The sequence below is a fragment of the Pelophylax lessonae genome, assembly GCF_965119305.1.
Source record: "Pelophylax lessonae genome assembly, chromosome: 6".
Taxonomy (NCBI): domain Eukaryota; kingdom Metazoa; phylum Chordata; class Amphibia; order Anura; family Ranidae; genus Pelophylax; species Pelophylax lessonae.
In genome coordinates this window covers 196,096,549-196,111,298 of record NC_138773.1, presented here as the reverse complement: position 1 = coordinate 196,111,298, position 14,750 = coordinate 196,096,549, and the positions used below count along the sequence as shown (strand labels likewise).

The 14,750-nt window shown below is 40.2% G+C and overlaps 1 protein-coding gene across 3 annotated transcripts in view; it reads right to left on the bottom strand.

The window, feature by feature from the left end:
- PARD3B (par-3 family cell polarity regulator beta) overlaps positions 1-14,750 on the bottom strand; it is a 2,025,707-nt gene that overhangs the window by 1,944,621 nt on the left and 66,336 nt on the right. The window lies entirely within an intron of this gene.

Sequence of the window (14,750 nt, the reverse complement as noted above, 5' to 3'; positions counted from 1 at the left end):
ATAAATAAAGTGATATTGCGCTACAATAAAGTGCTAATAACAAAAAATTGCTGTTCTATTCGAACAGCAAAAAATGCTGTGCAGTGCAAAGGTGCAATAATTAACCACTTACCGCATATCGACGTATATTTATGTCGGCAGACTTTGCGGGGGTATACCAGGATGATGCCTCTAGCTAGAGGCACCATCCCGGTACCGTGGTTAACAGCCAACGGCCGGCTTTCCGTCGGTGATGACCGATGCGGCTCGGGAGCCGCTCGATCGTTACCCGGGTGAGCGGGAGGGGACGTCCCCCCCCCCCTCCCACCGCCTTCCGTGACTTTGCTCGGGGCTCCCGAGCTGGATGGAGTCCCGATCAATGCCAGAAACGGCTTCGATCGGGTCTCCGATGATGTAACACAGAGGCAAAAGCGGCAAATTTAAAAAACGGCTGTATGCAAAAACGCCGTTTTCGGCGTTTTGCATACATGGAAGTGTAGTGGAGGGGTCTAGGGTCTTTTAGACCCTCGATCCCTCCATAAAGAGTACCTGTCACTACATATTGGTGTCACAAGGGATGTTTACATTGCTTGTGACAGCAATAAAAGTGATCAGATTTTTTTTTTTTTTTTTTTTTTAAAAACCTGTAATAAAGTTTAAAAAAAAAATAAAACAAATAGGAAAAAAAAAAATTTTAGCCGCCCCCGTCACCATTAGCTTGCACACAAAAAAAAAAAACGTATACGGAAGTCGAGCCGCGAATGAAATCTCTGTTCAAACCACACATGTGAGGTATTGCCGCGATCGCCAGAGCGTGGGCAATATTTAAAAAAAAAGAGCTACACTCTAACTCTAAACTGGTAACCGTTAAATAAATTTAAAGAGTCGCCTATTGAGATCTCTATTGACCGTAGTTTGTCGCCATCCTACGGGGGGCGCAATTTTAAACCCTAACATGTTGGGTATCTATTTACTCGGCGTGACATCAGCTTTCACAATATACAAAAAAAATGGGCTAACTTTACTGTTTAGTATTTTTTAACCACTTGCCGACCGCCGCACGACTATCTACGGCGGCGGTCAGCCCCTCACAGGCAAAGTGACGTAGGTCTATGTCGCTCGCCTATGAGGGTTTAGGGAGCGAGCGCGCGCCGCCGGAGGCGCGCTCCCGCTCCCGCGTGGTCACGGACACCCCCGCGCGTGGACCCGATCGCCGCCGGCCACTCTGCGATCGGCGGGGGAGAGGGAGAAAGTCAGGCAGCTTGTGTAAACAAGCTGCCTGTCATTCTCCTCTCTGTATGAGAGATGATCACATGGATCTACTATGTAGATCCATTGATCACTCTGCATACAGTTGAAGCCACAGCCAATCACAGTTAGAATCACGCCCCTAGGGACACACACAGCCCCTCCCTCTCAAATAAGGTTAACCCCTTCACTACCAGTGTATTTTTACAGTAACAGTGCATATATATAGCACTGATTACTGTAGAAATGTCACTGGTAACCCCAAAAGTGTCAAAAATGTCAGTCAAGGGTCCGATCTGTCCGCCGCAATGTCGCAGTACCGCAAAAAAAAAATCGCAGATCGCCGCCATTACGCGTTAAAAAAAAAACAACAAAAATGACAAAAATCTTTCCCTTTGTTAGTAAACGCAATAACTTTTGCGCAAACCAATCAAAATACGCTTTTTGCGATTTTTTTTACCAAACATAGGTAGCATAAAACAAATTGGCCGAAAATATTAAAAAATTTTGATTTTTACATTTTTTTTGGGGGAATTTCATATAAAAAAAAAGGGAAAAATATTGCTATTTTTGCAAAATTTACGCTCTTTTTTTGTTTATAGTGCGTGATCAAAAAATCGCACAGGTGATCAAATACCGCCAAAAGAAAGCTCTGTTTGTGGGAAAAAAAGGACGCCAAATTCGTTTAGGTACAGCGTCGCACGACCGCGCAATTGTCCGTTAAAGTCACGCAGTGCCGAATCGCAAAATACCCTCTGGTTTAGCAGCCAAATCCTCCGGGGCTTAAGTGGTTAAATGCAGTGAAATGTGATTTTTCAAAATTTTTCCAAAAAAATGGCGTTTTAAAGACCGCTGCGCAAATATCGCGTGACAAAAAATATTACAATGACCGACATTTTATTCTCCAGAGTCTTTGCTAAAAAAAATATATATATATATATATATATATATATATATATATATATATATAATGTTTGGGGGTTCTAAGTTGTTTTCTAGGAAAAAATACTGGTTTTAACTTGTGAACAAAAAGTGTCCGAATAGGGCTGGGGCTTAAGTGGTTAAAAGGGTTGAAGAAATTACTGAATATATCAACAAATCAATCAACATAAAACATATGTGTCCATATGACTCCTTAGCATGAACACTAAAATAACATGTCAAAATCAGCTTAATCGCATCAATTGAAAAGATAAATCAAAAGTGCAAGGTGCTAGTTAATTAAAGTGATTTCAAGTGAATAAACAGTCTCTAAAGTGCCAAAATAAGTGCAGCTGCCGCAAAGGATCATTCAGGTGCTCATGATCCCACCACCAGTGATGGATGGCCTCTCACCTTATAATTTGACCAGTGTTTCATCACTAGGTCAAAAACAGCTTTATAGTATACCCAGACAAATGGGTAGACTCGATCCTCTCATTAGGTCCTGAGTGCTCCCTGGTTGCTGCACAGATAGTTAGGGTGGCTCTGTCCTCACTGTATTTCCCCAGTCTCCGTCATAAAATGGGAATAAATGGAAAACAAATCTAGTGCTCTCTGTATATAAGGTATTTATTAAATAATCCAAATATTAAAACTCACATTCGTAGGCACATAAGCTGTGTGGGCTGGGTAGGCATTGAATCAGTTTAGGAGATGCAGGAGAAGTTGTGTCCTGTAGCTGGATCTCGCCCGTGGTGTCTCCGCCCCTTATGTTCAGCAGGGAATGACGCGCCTGAACTGGAAGTGACGAGGGACACTGGTACAGGCGCATTGACAACTGGGATTGATGACACTCATCTCCCAGGAGTCAATGCAAAGGAGGAAGTGACTTCGGCGGCCGCAGAAGGAGGAAGTGGCAGGAAGGTAAGTTCTTTTGCAGTTTATCAAAAATAAAGTAAGTGAAACATAAAAAAAAATGATCCATTTCTTTTTCAGGATGTTTTAATGTAATTGATGGTGTAAACTTCAAAATTAGGGTGGAACTCCGTTTTACGTTGCATTTAAATTGTGAATTTAAAAATATTTTGCTTTTTCGTATCTGCTTGGAGTTCAGCTTTAATGTAAAATGTTCATATTATTCCTTCAACAGACAACATCCCTAAGGATAGTTGGGCTATAATTAAGTCAGTACAGAATTCTGTGAACACCCTTGCAGAGTGGCAGCAGCACACAAAAGCACATGAAGTAGTCAGAAGGAACTAAAATGTCTATTGTGTTGTGTTATCTGCTCCTAAACCTTTGTAAAAAAGAGGTGAAAGGTGAACTTCAGCCATCGGTTCTCTAAATGGCTCATTTCCAACAAAAAGCCATAATTAATCATATAATGTAAGCTTGAAATAAAGCAATAATATTATCTCCATCCCCTCCTGCTTTATACATAAAAACCTCATTGTTCATACTTGACAATGAAAAGAAGACACAAAATGGTTACCAAGGGGAAATATTTAAATTATACAACAATCTAATAGAGTGTAATTGCACTGACACAATAAAGAGAACTAAACAAGTGATGATTACTGAATCATGGTTTTTGACTTATATGTTATTGCTTTTTTCTTGTATTATATTTACATTTGTACTTTACATAAATACATTAAAACAATAAGTCTCCTGGGTCCATATAGAACTAGAATGCTTCATATGCACTTATTCCATAAATAAATACACAGTCTATTCACTCATTTAATATTATTGCAACAAATAGAAAATGCCCGGTTACATAAGCCCCGTTTTGAACCTTGCAGTTGTACCTGCACCATATATTACAAGTCTATTTCAAGTAAACAATATAAGTGCAGTATAATAGCCTGAAATGTTTTGTGGCTACAAGACTGACAACTGTTGAAAAAACCTGTTGTGTGCAGTGATTGTTTTGAGTCCAGTCCGTGCAACCACAGGCAAAAGGCAGACATGGTTGGATACAGACATTACATTTTATTACTTTTCCATTCACCATTTTTATCCCATTTCAAAAGAAATGTAATTAATCTGCAGGAATTCCCCATCTTGTACAAAAATAATGGGAAGAATTTTCCCAAAACAGAAGCAGCCAGTCGGCTGACGTCATAGCCTTGGTTCACACGGGCTTCAACTTGTATTACAAAAGTGTGAACAGCAAGCATTTGCAGAGCTTTCAGCGAGCTTTGTTGGATGTTTATAATGCATAATTGCATACTCTTTTATTATACATAAAATACACAATTAGAAAAAGGTCTTTTTTGTTATTCTAAAGCACACGTTTTGCCTAGTTTTCAGCCTACACGAGTAAAAGGTGTTCTCGTAGAATGAGTTTGGTTTTACAGGGGCTCCAATACAAAGAGGAAGGAGCCCAAAAAAATTTCAGAAAATGCCACATGGTTTTCTTATAAAAAATAAAATAATTATATTTTTATATATATATATATATATATATATATATATATATATATATATATATATATATATATATATATATATATATATCTGTCACTTCAGGGTCCTCTACCTAGGTGCCCCCTTTCCAGCTAGCTGAGAACTGAATCCTAGAACCTTCTCCGGAGTGGTCCCCCTCCAACACTTTGGGCAGACCCCCAGGGGCAATCCTCAGTACACATAACCTGTGTAGGCTTTCCTGGGACTGGACCCCTCTCACTCTCCAGTGGTTCTCGGCACACCAGATACCCCTCAGCTCAACTCCGCACTCTCTGGATTCTCAGGCGACACCCCAAGATATCCGCTTCCTCAGACAGGAGGAGAGACAGCCGTTCTCTCCCTCCTGGGACTCTGTTCCTGCTAAAGACTCCATGTCACGCACTTCCCCCAAACTTATACCCAGAATCCCTTGCGGCATAATCTGTCTTCTGGGGTAGAGCCTGGATGTGTCCCCTGATTGGGTTTCCTCCACTGCCCTATGAGAAGCCTCTCACAGGGCTAAGTGGGGAGACTTCCCTCTCAGTAGGCACACCTGGAAGCCATGACACCCTGACTAAAAGAAAACGTGACCCTGCTGTTAGGCAGACAAGGCCCACTATACATTTGCCTAGCACCTACCTGTAGGGTGCTACATGTGTTTGCCTGCTCACTCGTGTTTGCTTTAAAAATGGTATATACTGTATATTACCTATTCTCAAAGGATATGCAAACTTTTGAGCACAACTGTATCACAACCTAAAAGTACAAGCCCTGAAACAAAAAAGCAAGCTAGTGCAAAATGCAACATTTTACCATCATAATCACCCCCATTCCCTGACAGTGGGCACAGCATAGGGAATGTCAAGGTGTAGATTTTTACATTTCTAAAATGTAAAAAAAAAAAAAAAGTAGTTTTAAAAAGCTTTTTAAAATTATATTCCAACAAACACTTTGACATTAATTTATTTCTGTGTGCCGGATTGTTTTTGTGTTTTACCTGTGGGCCACACAGAGTACTGTATGATGTCTGTTGATGCTTTAATTTAACAGCACCAGGCAGTTTCACAGTGATAATGTCCTTGTATTTGTCGGCATAAATTACTGCTAATTGGTGTCTCTTTCATTATTACATTTTATGAGTTTTACACAGATGGATAACTGTGGGTGTTCTCAGTGTTATGTTAATATACCTTTTAAATGTAAGGCAATAAGAGAAAATAACAAGCTAAACAGGCTTAACTAAAATACAAAGCAGGAAAAAAGCAAGAAAGTCAATTATCAAAGAAAATGAAGTATGGCAATGGGTTTCAGACAACACTGGAATCTAAGAGGAGCAACAAAGTTATTCTAATGGGCAAGTCCACTCAGAACTGATTATTCAATTTACATTGGATTTAACTGGTTTAGCCATTCGCCAAATTGATTACAAGTTTCAGTGAACCAAGTGAAAGAAGCCTTCAAGGTAACAGCATTTAGCCCTGACACTCCATAAAAGACATTTCTTGGCCTAACCTTGAGCCCGTTCTGAATATTCTGTGTTCTTAAGAATCTAGCAGTTATCGATGACAACCAAAAATTATTAAAATACAAACAAAATCTGCCATGATTGTGTTATTTTAAGAGAGGGGAATTTTCCATTCACAACTCCTGAAAACGGTGACCAAGTTATTGTGTACACTGCCCAATATCATATAAAGAACCGCCCTTTAAATATAATGTATCCCTTTTACTTATTTTTTTCTACTGTATAAACCTAATCTGAATTTTTATGTTATTTTTCCTTTTATAATCAGTGAACTTGAAACTACATGAGCAAAAATCCTATTTATTACTAAAAGTATCACCTTTTTTTGGAGGTCGACTTACAGCTAATGCTGTGAAAACAGACCCGAACAACAGGGAAATCAGACCACACAGACTGCAGAGTAGGTCTCACTCATCTTGAAGAATTTCTTCGCAGCCTCGAAAAGTTGCACGCTGCTTTGTCTAATGCAATAAAATGGGCTTTTTTACACTGCACTAACATCAGATCATTAGTACAGACAGGAGCTGACAGTTTTTTTTGATCAACCAGAAAAAAAAACTCAGTGTACCAGGCTTTAGTGAGAGGACCCCACCAGTGAAGGTGTCACCCCTACCAATAGCAATTGTTCACAGCACACAGGCAATGATGTGGACACCTGAAGAAAGATTCCTAGAAGTAAAAAAGGAAGAGAGATAGATCAGGCCAGCAGTGTCATGTGACTAAGGCTTCAGAAAAGTAGAGTGGACATTAGTGACGAGCCGAACACCCCCCTGTTCCGTTCACACCAGAACATCTCGAACAGGGCGAATGTGTTCTAGCGAACATGCAAACTCCATTGAAGTCTATTGGACACGAACATGAAAAATCGAAAGTCCTAATTTTAAAGGCTTAAATGCAAGTTATTGGCCCAAAAAAGTGTATGGGGACCCACGTACTGCCCTGGGGGACATGAATCAATGCAAAAAACATTTTTTAAAACAATCGTTTTTCCAGGAGCAGTGATTTTAATAATGCTTAAAGTGAAACAATAAAAATGAAAAAAAAAAACCTTTAAATATTGTGCCTGGGGGGGCCCCCTTAATGTGCCTGTAAAGTGGCGCATTTGTGCGATGTATGTAGCCCGTTGGAGCAATACTGACATTTCTAAAGTAAAAAATTTCTTTTAAACTTGCTCTCGGCTGTAATGTATTGTCAGCTCCAGGCAATATAGATAAAAAATGAAAAAAACTGAATGGGGTCCCCCCACCAAAATCTATACCAGGCCCCTCGGGTCTGGTATGGATTTTAAGGGGAACCCCATACCAAAACAAAAATAAATAAAGGCGTGGGGTTCCCCCTAAAATCCATACCAGACCCTTATCCGAGCACACAGCCTGGCTGGCCAGGATGGGGGTGAGCAAGTGCCCCCCCCCCTCCTGAACCATACCAGGCCACATGCCCTCAACATTGGGGGGTGAGTGCTTTGGGGCATGTTGATGGGGATATGGGTCTCTTCCCCACAACCCTGGGCTGTGGTTGTGGCGGTCTGCAGGGAGAGGCTTATCGGAATCTGGAAGCCCCCTTTAACAAGGGGGCCCCCAAACCCCGCCCCCCCCCCACCCATGTGAATGGATATCGAGTACATGGCAGCTTTTCCATTCACAAAAAAGTGTACAAAAAAATTAAAGACAAAAGCCAGTTTTGGACAAGTCCTTCATTAAAAAATAAAAAATAGTGTCCCTCGATGATCAGTCGCCCGCGCGCCCGAAAAATAGACAAAAAAAAGAGAAGAAGAAGCTTCTGCTTCTCCAGACGCTTCCCACGATATGAGCTGTTTTGAGTTTGACAGCTATTTTAGCTGAATAAATTACTGACGTCATTGTGGGGCTGCTCGTGACGTCAGAACCCTATGAAAGAGCTGTCAAACTCAAAACAGCTCATAGCGTGGAAAGCGTTTGGAGAGGCAGGAGCTTCTGGGTTTTTTTTTTGCTATTTTTCATGCGGGCGGGCAGGCGACTGATCTTCGGGGGACACTATTTTTTATTTTTATTTTTATTTTTATTTTTAATAAAGGACTTGTCCAAAACTGGATTTTGTCTTTTTTTTTTGTACACTTTTTTGGTGAATGGGTAGGGGTACGATGTACCCGATATTCATTCACATGGGGGGGTGGGATCTGGGGGCCCCCTTGTTAAAGAGGGCTTCCATATTCTGATAAGCCCCCCCCCCCCCCCCACAGCCCACGGTTGTCAGGAAGAGACCCCTGTCCCCATCAAAAAAAAAATCTCTCTCCCTGCCAGCAATGTATTACCAAAAGAATTCCACTTATAATCAGCCGCTGGCAAGGGGATTCAAACCCACAACCATCTCAATTGCAAGCCTGATATTCTACCACCTATGCCACCGTCAAGCATGCTTAAGCTGAACACACTCTTCCTGCTTAACTATCTCACCCTACACACAGTGGATGGCCTGCAATTGAGATGGTTGTGGGTTTAAATCCCCTGGCCAGCAGGTGATTTATTGGACTCAGAGACCAGAGTCCATGATAAAGCGGGAACTCGAATTTCCCGCAAAGAAGTCCATTTGTTCGTCATTCGACGAACGAGCAAACAGCCAATGTTCAAGTCGAACTCACTCAAACTCGAAGCTCATCCCTTTTGGACATTGGGATAGTTTTTTTGTGTAAATCAGATGGAGGTGGGGGGGGTGTTAATATTGTGAAGTTAGGCTTAATTTAATTCTAAATGTTCTACAAAGTATATGCGTGGAAAACTATTATAACCTTCAGTAAAAGTAGATAAACTTATTTTTTAAACAATATACCTACAAATTGGTCCGGTTTAATAATTTATGATAGGACAACATACTGTTCATCAACTGTAATTTATATGGGAGTTCTGCAAGATCAAGTGATACTAGCAATCCAGGGTAACATTTGTAACACAAAACTTGCAAAAGATAACAGACCACTAAAAGAAATTACTTCAGCACAAGAAATGAAGAATAGCAGGTACGAGTCATACTATCTATCCTAGTCTGTGTTGAAGCTGAACTATATATAACTATATATAACAAACACCATGTAGCACACTAATGTACTAAAAATAATTAAATGCATTTTGTATAGCATTTGGAAGATCAGTGAAAGGCTACAGTTGTCTCACTGTGTGTTTACATTAATCATGTAAATATCAGTTACAGTGCTTTGCGAAAGTATTCGGCCCCCTTGAACTTTTCAAACTTTTGCCACATTTCAGGCTTCAAAATTAAAGATATAAAACTGTAATTTTTTGTGAAGAATCAACAACAAGTGGGACACAATCATGAAGTGGAATAAAAATTTATTGGATATTGCAAATTTTTTAACAAATAAAAAACTGAATTGGGCGTGCAAATTTATTCAGCCCCCTTAAGTTAATACTTTGTAGCGCCACCCTTTGCTGCGATTACAGCTGTAAGTCGCTTGGGGTATGTCTCTATCAGTTTTGCACATCGAGAGACTGAAATTTTTGCTCATGCCTCCGTGCAAAACAGCTCAAGCTCAGTGAGGTTGGATGGAGAGCGTTTGTGTACAGCATTTTTCAGTTCTTTCCACAGATTCTCGATTGGATTCAGGTCTGGACTTTGACTTGGCCATTCTAACACCTGGATATGTTTATTTGTGAACCATTCCATTGTAGATTTTGCTTTATGTTTTGGATCATTGTCTTGTTGGAAGACAAATCTCCGTCCTAGTCTCAGGTCTTTTGCAGACTCCATCAGGTTTTCTTCCAGAAAGGTCCTGTATTTGACTCCATCCATCTTCCCATCAATTTTTACCATCTTCCCTGTCCCTGCTGAAGAAAAGCAGGCCCAAACCATGATGCTGCCACCACCATGTTTGACAGTGGGGATGGTGTGTTCAGGGTGATGAGCTGTGTTGCTTTTACGTCAAACATAACATTTTGCATTGTTGCCAAAAAGTTCGATTTTGGTTTCATCTGACCAGAGCACATTCTTCCACATGTTTGGTGTGTCTCCCAGGTGGCTTGTGGCAAACTTTAAGGCTCGGTTCACATTTATGCGATGCGGGAAGGCTGCGAATTCGCAGCCTGTTCCCGCATCGCACACGCACCCCCGGCAGTTCACACTGCCATATGCGATACGCTGGGGGTGTCAATGTAATCTTAACGACACCCCCAGTTTGATCGCATATCGCAGTGCGATCGTGCAGTTCGCACAGGAGCGGATTGCACAAGTGTGAACCGCTGTGCGATCCGATCCTGATGCGGCTGCAAAAATGCCTCCTGTGCGTGTTTGCTCCGGGTGCGATGCGAATTTAGCCATACAAACAGTGCGCTCCGACATTACATGCGAACCCGGCACTCGCAGAAGTGTGAACCGGGGCTAAACAACATCTTTAAGAAATGGCTTTCTTCTTGCCACTCTTCCATAAAGTTCAGATTTGTGCAGTATACGACTGATTGTTGTCCTATTGACAGAGTCTCCCACCTCAGCTGTAGATATCTGCATTTCATCCAGAGTGATCATGGCTGCATCTCTGATCAGTCTTCTCCTTGTATGAGCTGAAAGTTTAGAGGGACGGCCAGGTCTTCGTAGATTTGCAGTGGTCTGATACTCCTTCCATTTCAATATTATCACTTGCACAGTGCTCCTTGGGATGTTTAAAGCTTGGCAGATCTTTTTGTATCCAAATCCGGCTTTAAACTTCTCCACAACAGTATCTCAGACCTGCCTGGTGTGTTCCTTGTTCTTCATGATGCTCTCTGCACTTTAAACGCACCTCTGAGACTATCACAGTGCAGGTGCATTTATACGGAGACTTGATTACACACAGGTGGATTCTATTTATCATCATTAGTCATTTAGGTCAACATTGGATCATTCAGAGATCCTCACTGAACTTCTGAAGAGAATTTGCTGCACTGAAAGTAAAGGGGCTGAATAACTTTATGTTTGAAGCCTGAAATGTGGCAAAAGGTTGCAAAGTTCAAGGGGGCCGAATACTTTCGCAAGGCACTGTATATAAGGTTTGAAAGAGTTATAATAACACTTCTATGGTCATAGCATACACTTTAAAGAGTAACTCCACTTTTGTGGGGAAAAAAAATGGCAAATAAAGAAAACACAATATAGCGTATAAAATTGGGACACAAATCACATTGTATTTGAATGTTATTAAAAATGACCTTTCCTTTTCAATCTGCAGCTGTTGTAATTTTCTGAAAATGCAATGCAATATGGCTACCTGGAGCTGTTCTGTACAAAGAATGTGTACTGACCACCCCCCAGAAAAATGTCTGCTTGTGTGATTGGCTCAATTTTTCCATTAGTCTGCCTGAGATACAAGTCAGATTTCTGGAATCCCTGCAACAAAAATGTCATTTTTGGTGAGATACTCCCAATAGGAACACATCTAAAGGGATGCAGACCCAACAGATTTCCTCATTAGAGCCCTGCAGGTGCCACAGCTGATAATTATGAAACCACTCCCATTAGACCCACTCAGCACAGAGGAAGCAAACAGGGATTTCTTAGGAATAACAAAAGGTAGGAATCTACAGCAAAGTTTGTCAAAATCCTTGTAATGTACAGAGATCACCCAGAGGGGAATGTTTTTTTCGCAACAAAATGTGAGTTATGCTTTAATTTTAAAACATCAGCATTGTAATGACAATGCAAACGATAGTTATTTTTGACACTCCAATATAAGCTTACCTAAACATGTCCTTTCATTGTTGTGAGTTCTGCCTGTCTTCTGGTCATCTCTTTTCACAACCTTTGGATTTCCCTGCAAGACGGCAGACCTCTGTTCTGTCAGTAATGAACACAGGGATCCTGTGTTCCTCCTATTTAGGAACACCTGTGTCTGTGGTAATTCAGCAAGCCCATCCCCCCACAGTTAGAAAACACACCCTAGGGACACATTTGACCCTTTGAGCGCCCCTGGTGTTAACCCCTTCCCTGTCAGTGTCATTAGTACAGTAACAGTGCATATTTTTAGCACTGATCACTGTAGTAATGTCACTGGTCCCCCCAAAAGTGTCAAAAATGTCAGTTAGGTGTCTGATCTGTCCACCGCAATGTTGCAGTCCCGCAAAAAAAAAAAAAAAAAAAAAAAAAAAAAAAATCGCTGATCAGCGCCTTTACTAGTAAAAAATAAAATAAAAAATGACATAAATCTTTCCCCTAATTTGTAGATGCGATAACTTTTGCGCAAACCAATCAATATACACTTATTGGGATTTTATTTTCCAAAAATATGTAGCAGAATATATATTGGCCTAAAATAATGAAAAACATTTGGTTTTTAATTTTTTTTTATTATTGGGAATGTTTTAAAGCAAAATGTAAAAAATTATGTATTTTTTTTTTTTATTGTTGCTCTTTATTGTTTACAGCACAAAAATTGTCAGTTAAAGTAACGCAGTGCCGTATCGCAAAAAATTACCTGGTCAGTAAGGGGGAAAACCTTCTCCAGAAGTGGTTAAACAGCTATGAAGCAGTGTTAATTTTGGCAGCAAATTTCAATCTAGTTTTAGTCTTAGTCTTAGGACTAAAATGGCATTTTAGTTTTAGTCCCATTTTAGTCTTCTGCAAGTGTTTTAGTTTTAGTCGTATTTAGTCGACTAAAACTCCAGTACATTTTAGTCGACTGAGACGTCCTAAATTTTAGTCCACTAAAACTTATTTTAGTCATCTATAATCGAATGGGTGTAGTTCAATTGTAATTTGTAATGCATTATTTAAGCATTTCTCTACAATTTCCAAACTCATTATGTACTACTACTGCTGTTCCTGGAGTGAAAAATCTAATATGTTATTTATGGTATTAAGCTTTGAGCATGCACCAGTGTTAATTTTGGCAGCAAATTTCAATTTAATTTTAGTTATAGTCTTTTGACTAAAATGCCATTTTAGTTTTAGTCATATTTTAGTCATCTGAATTGTTTTAGTTTTAGTCGTATTTTAGTCAACTAAAATTGTGTTAATTTAGTCGACGAAAACGTTTTAGTCGGTTTTAGTCGACGAAATTAACACTGCTATGAAGAGAGTGAGGTAAGCCTGTGTAGAATTAATGGAAAGCGGTTTTATTTTTGAAAAATAAGTACATTAATGCTGTACTGGTACATAGGGGAGCTGGAATAATAAAAAAAACAAAACCTAGAAGAAACCCACACAGACACATGCAAACTCTGGGCAAGTAATGCTGTGGTTGGGATTCAATCTGAAGAACCTAGTGCTGCCAGGTAGATGTGCCAACCACTTAGCCACTGTGCTGTAGATTAATCGGCTACTGAATTGTGGAGCTTTGGTTTCTTGGTTCAGACTTGTTTTAATACTATATTCTGAGGGGAAGAGGACACACGCAGGAACAGAAAATTAAATCCATGCATGTGGATGTCAGTAAAATACATGAGGACACCATGAAGTATATACCTTATTTAACCACTTCCGAACTGCCCGCCGCAGTTTTACATCGGTACTTTGACGTTAAATCCTAGAGTTATGGCAGCACATAGCTGCCATAACCTCATTATTTTCTTACAGGACGGGTGGTCCTCTTTCAGATAAAAGTGGTCCCAGCGGCTGATTCACTTTCATGGGTGGCAGGAGAGGTGCCCCCCTCCCCATCCCGCTGCTTCCCGGTCGTTTTCCCCACTTACTGGAGCCATCGGTAGCAGGGAAAACGATCCTAGGCAGGAATTTGAGTGAGGGCAAGATGGCCCACATTCGACTCTATGGTGTTGGAGGACCGGAGTGACATCATACACTGCTTCCTCCCAACGGCCTTAAAGGGCCCGTTTTTTTTCATAATGAAAAAAAAATGAAATAAAGTGGTCAATTTTTTTTTTTTTTTTAAAGGGACAATGTAAAAATAAAAGGTAAAATACATTTTAAAAAAATGTGTAAGTGCCCCGTCCCTCAAGGCTCACGGACAGACGTGAACGCATATGTCGCACCCACATATGTAAACTGTGTTCAAACCCCACATGTGAGATGTCACCGCGATCGTTAGAGCGAGAGCAATAATTTGAGCCCTTCTGTAGCTTTAAACTGGTAACCTGTAGACATTTTTAAAGCATAGCATATGGAGATTTTGTTTGTTGCCATTCCACGAGCGTGCACAATTTTGAAGCATGACATGTTGGGCATCTTTCACATAAAAGAAAAAAATTAGGCTAACTTTACTGTTTACTGTGACAAACTATTGCAACGATCTCCATTTTATTCTCTAGGGTCTCTGCTAAAAATATATATATTATATATATATATATATATATATATATATATATATATATATATATATATATATAATGTTTAGGGGGGTCTAAGTAATTTTCTAGCAAAAAATACTGATTGTAACTTGTAAACAACATGTGTCAGAAATAGGCCTTGTCCTTAAGTGGTTAACCACTTGCTGACCGCTCACATGGAGCGTACTGCGGGAAAGTGGCTCGATTCCGTCCAATCAAATACCACTAAAAGAAAGCTCTATTTGTGGGGGGAAAAAAGGACATACATTTAATTTGGGTACAACGTCGCACGACCGCGCAATTGTCCGTTAAAGTAACGCAGTGCCGAATCGCAAAATATGGCCTGGTCAGGAATGAGGTAAAATCTTTCGGTCTTAAAGCGGTTA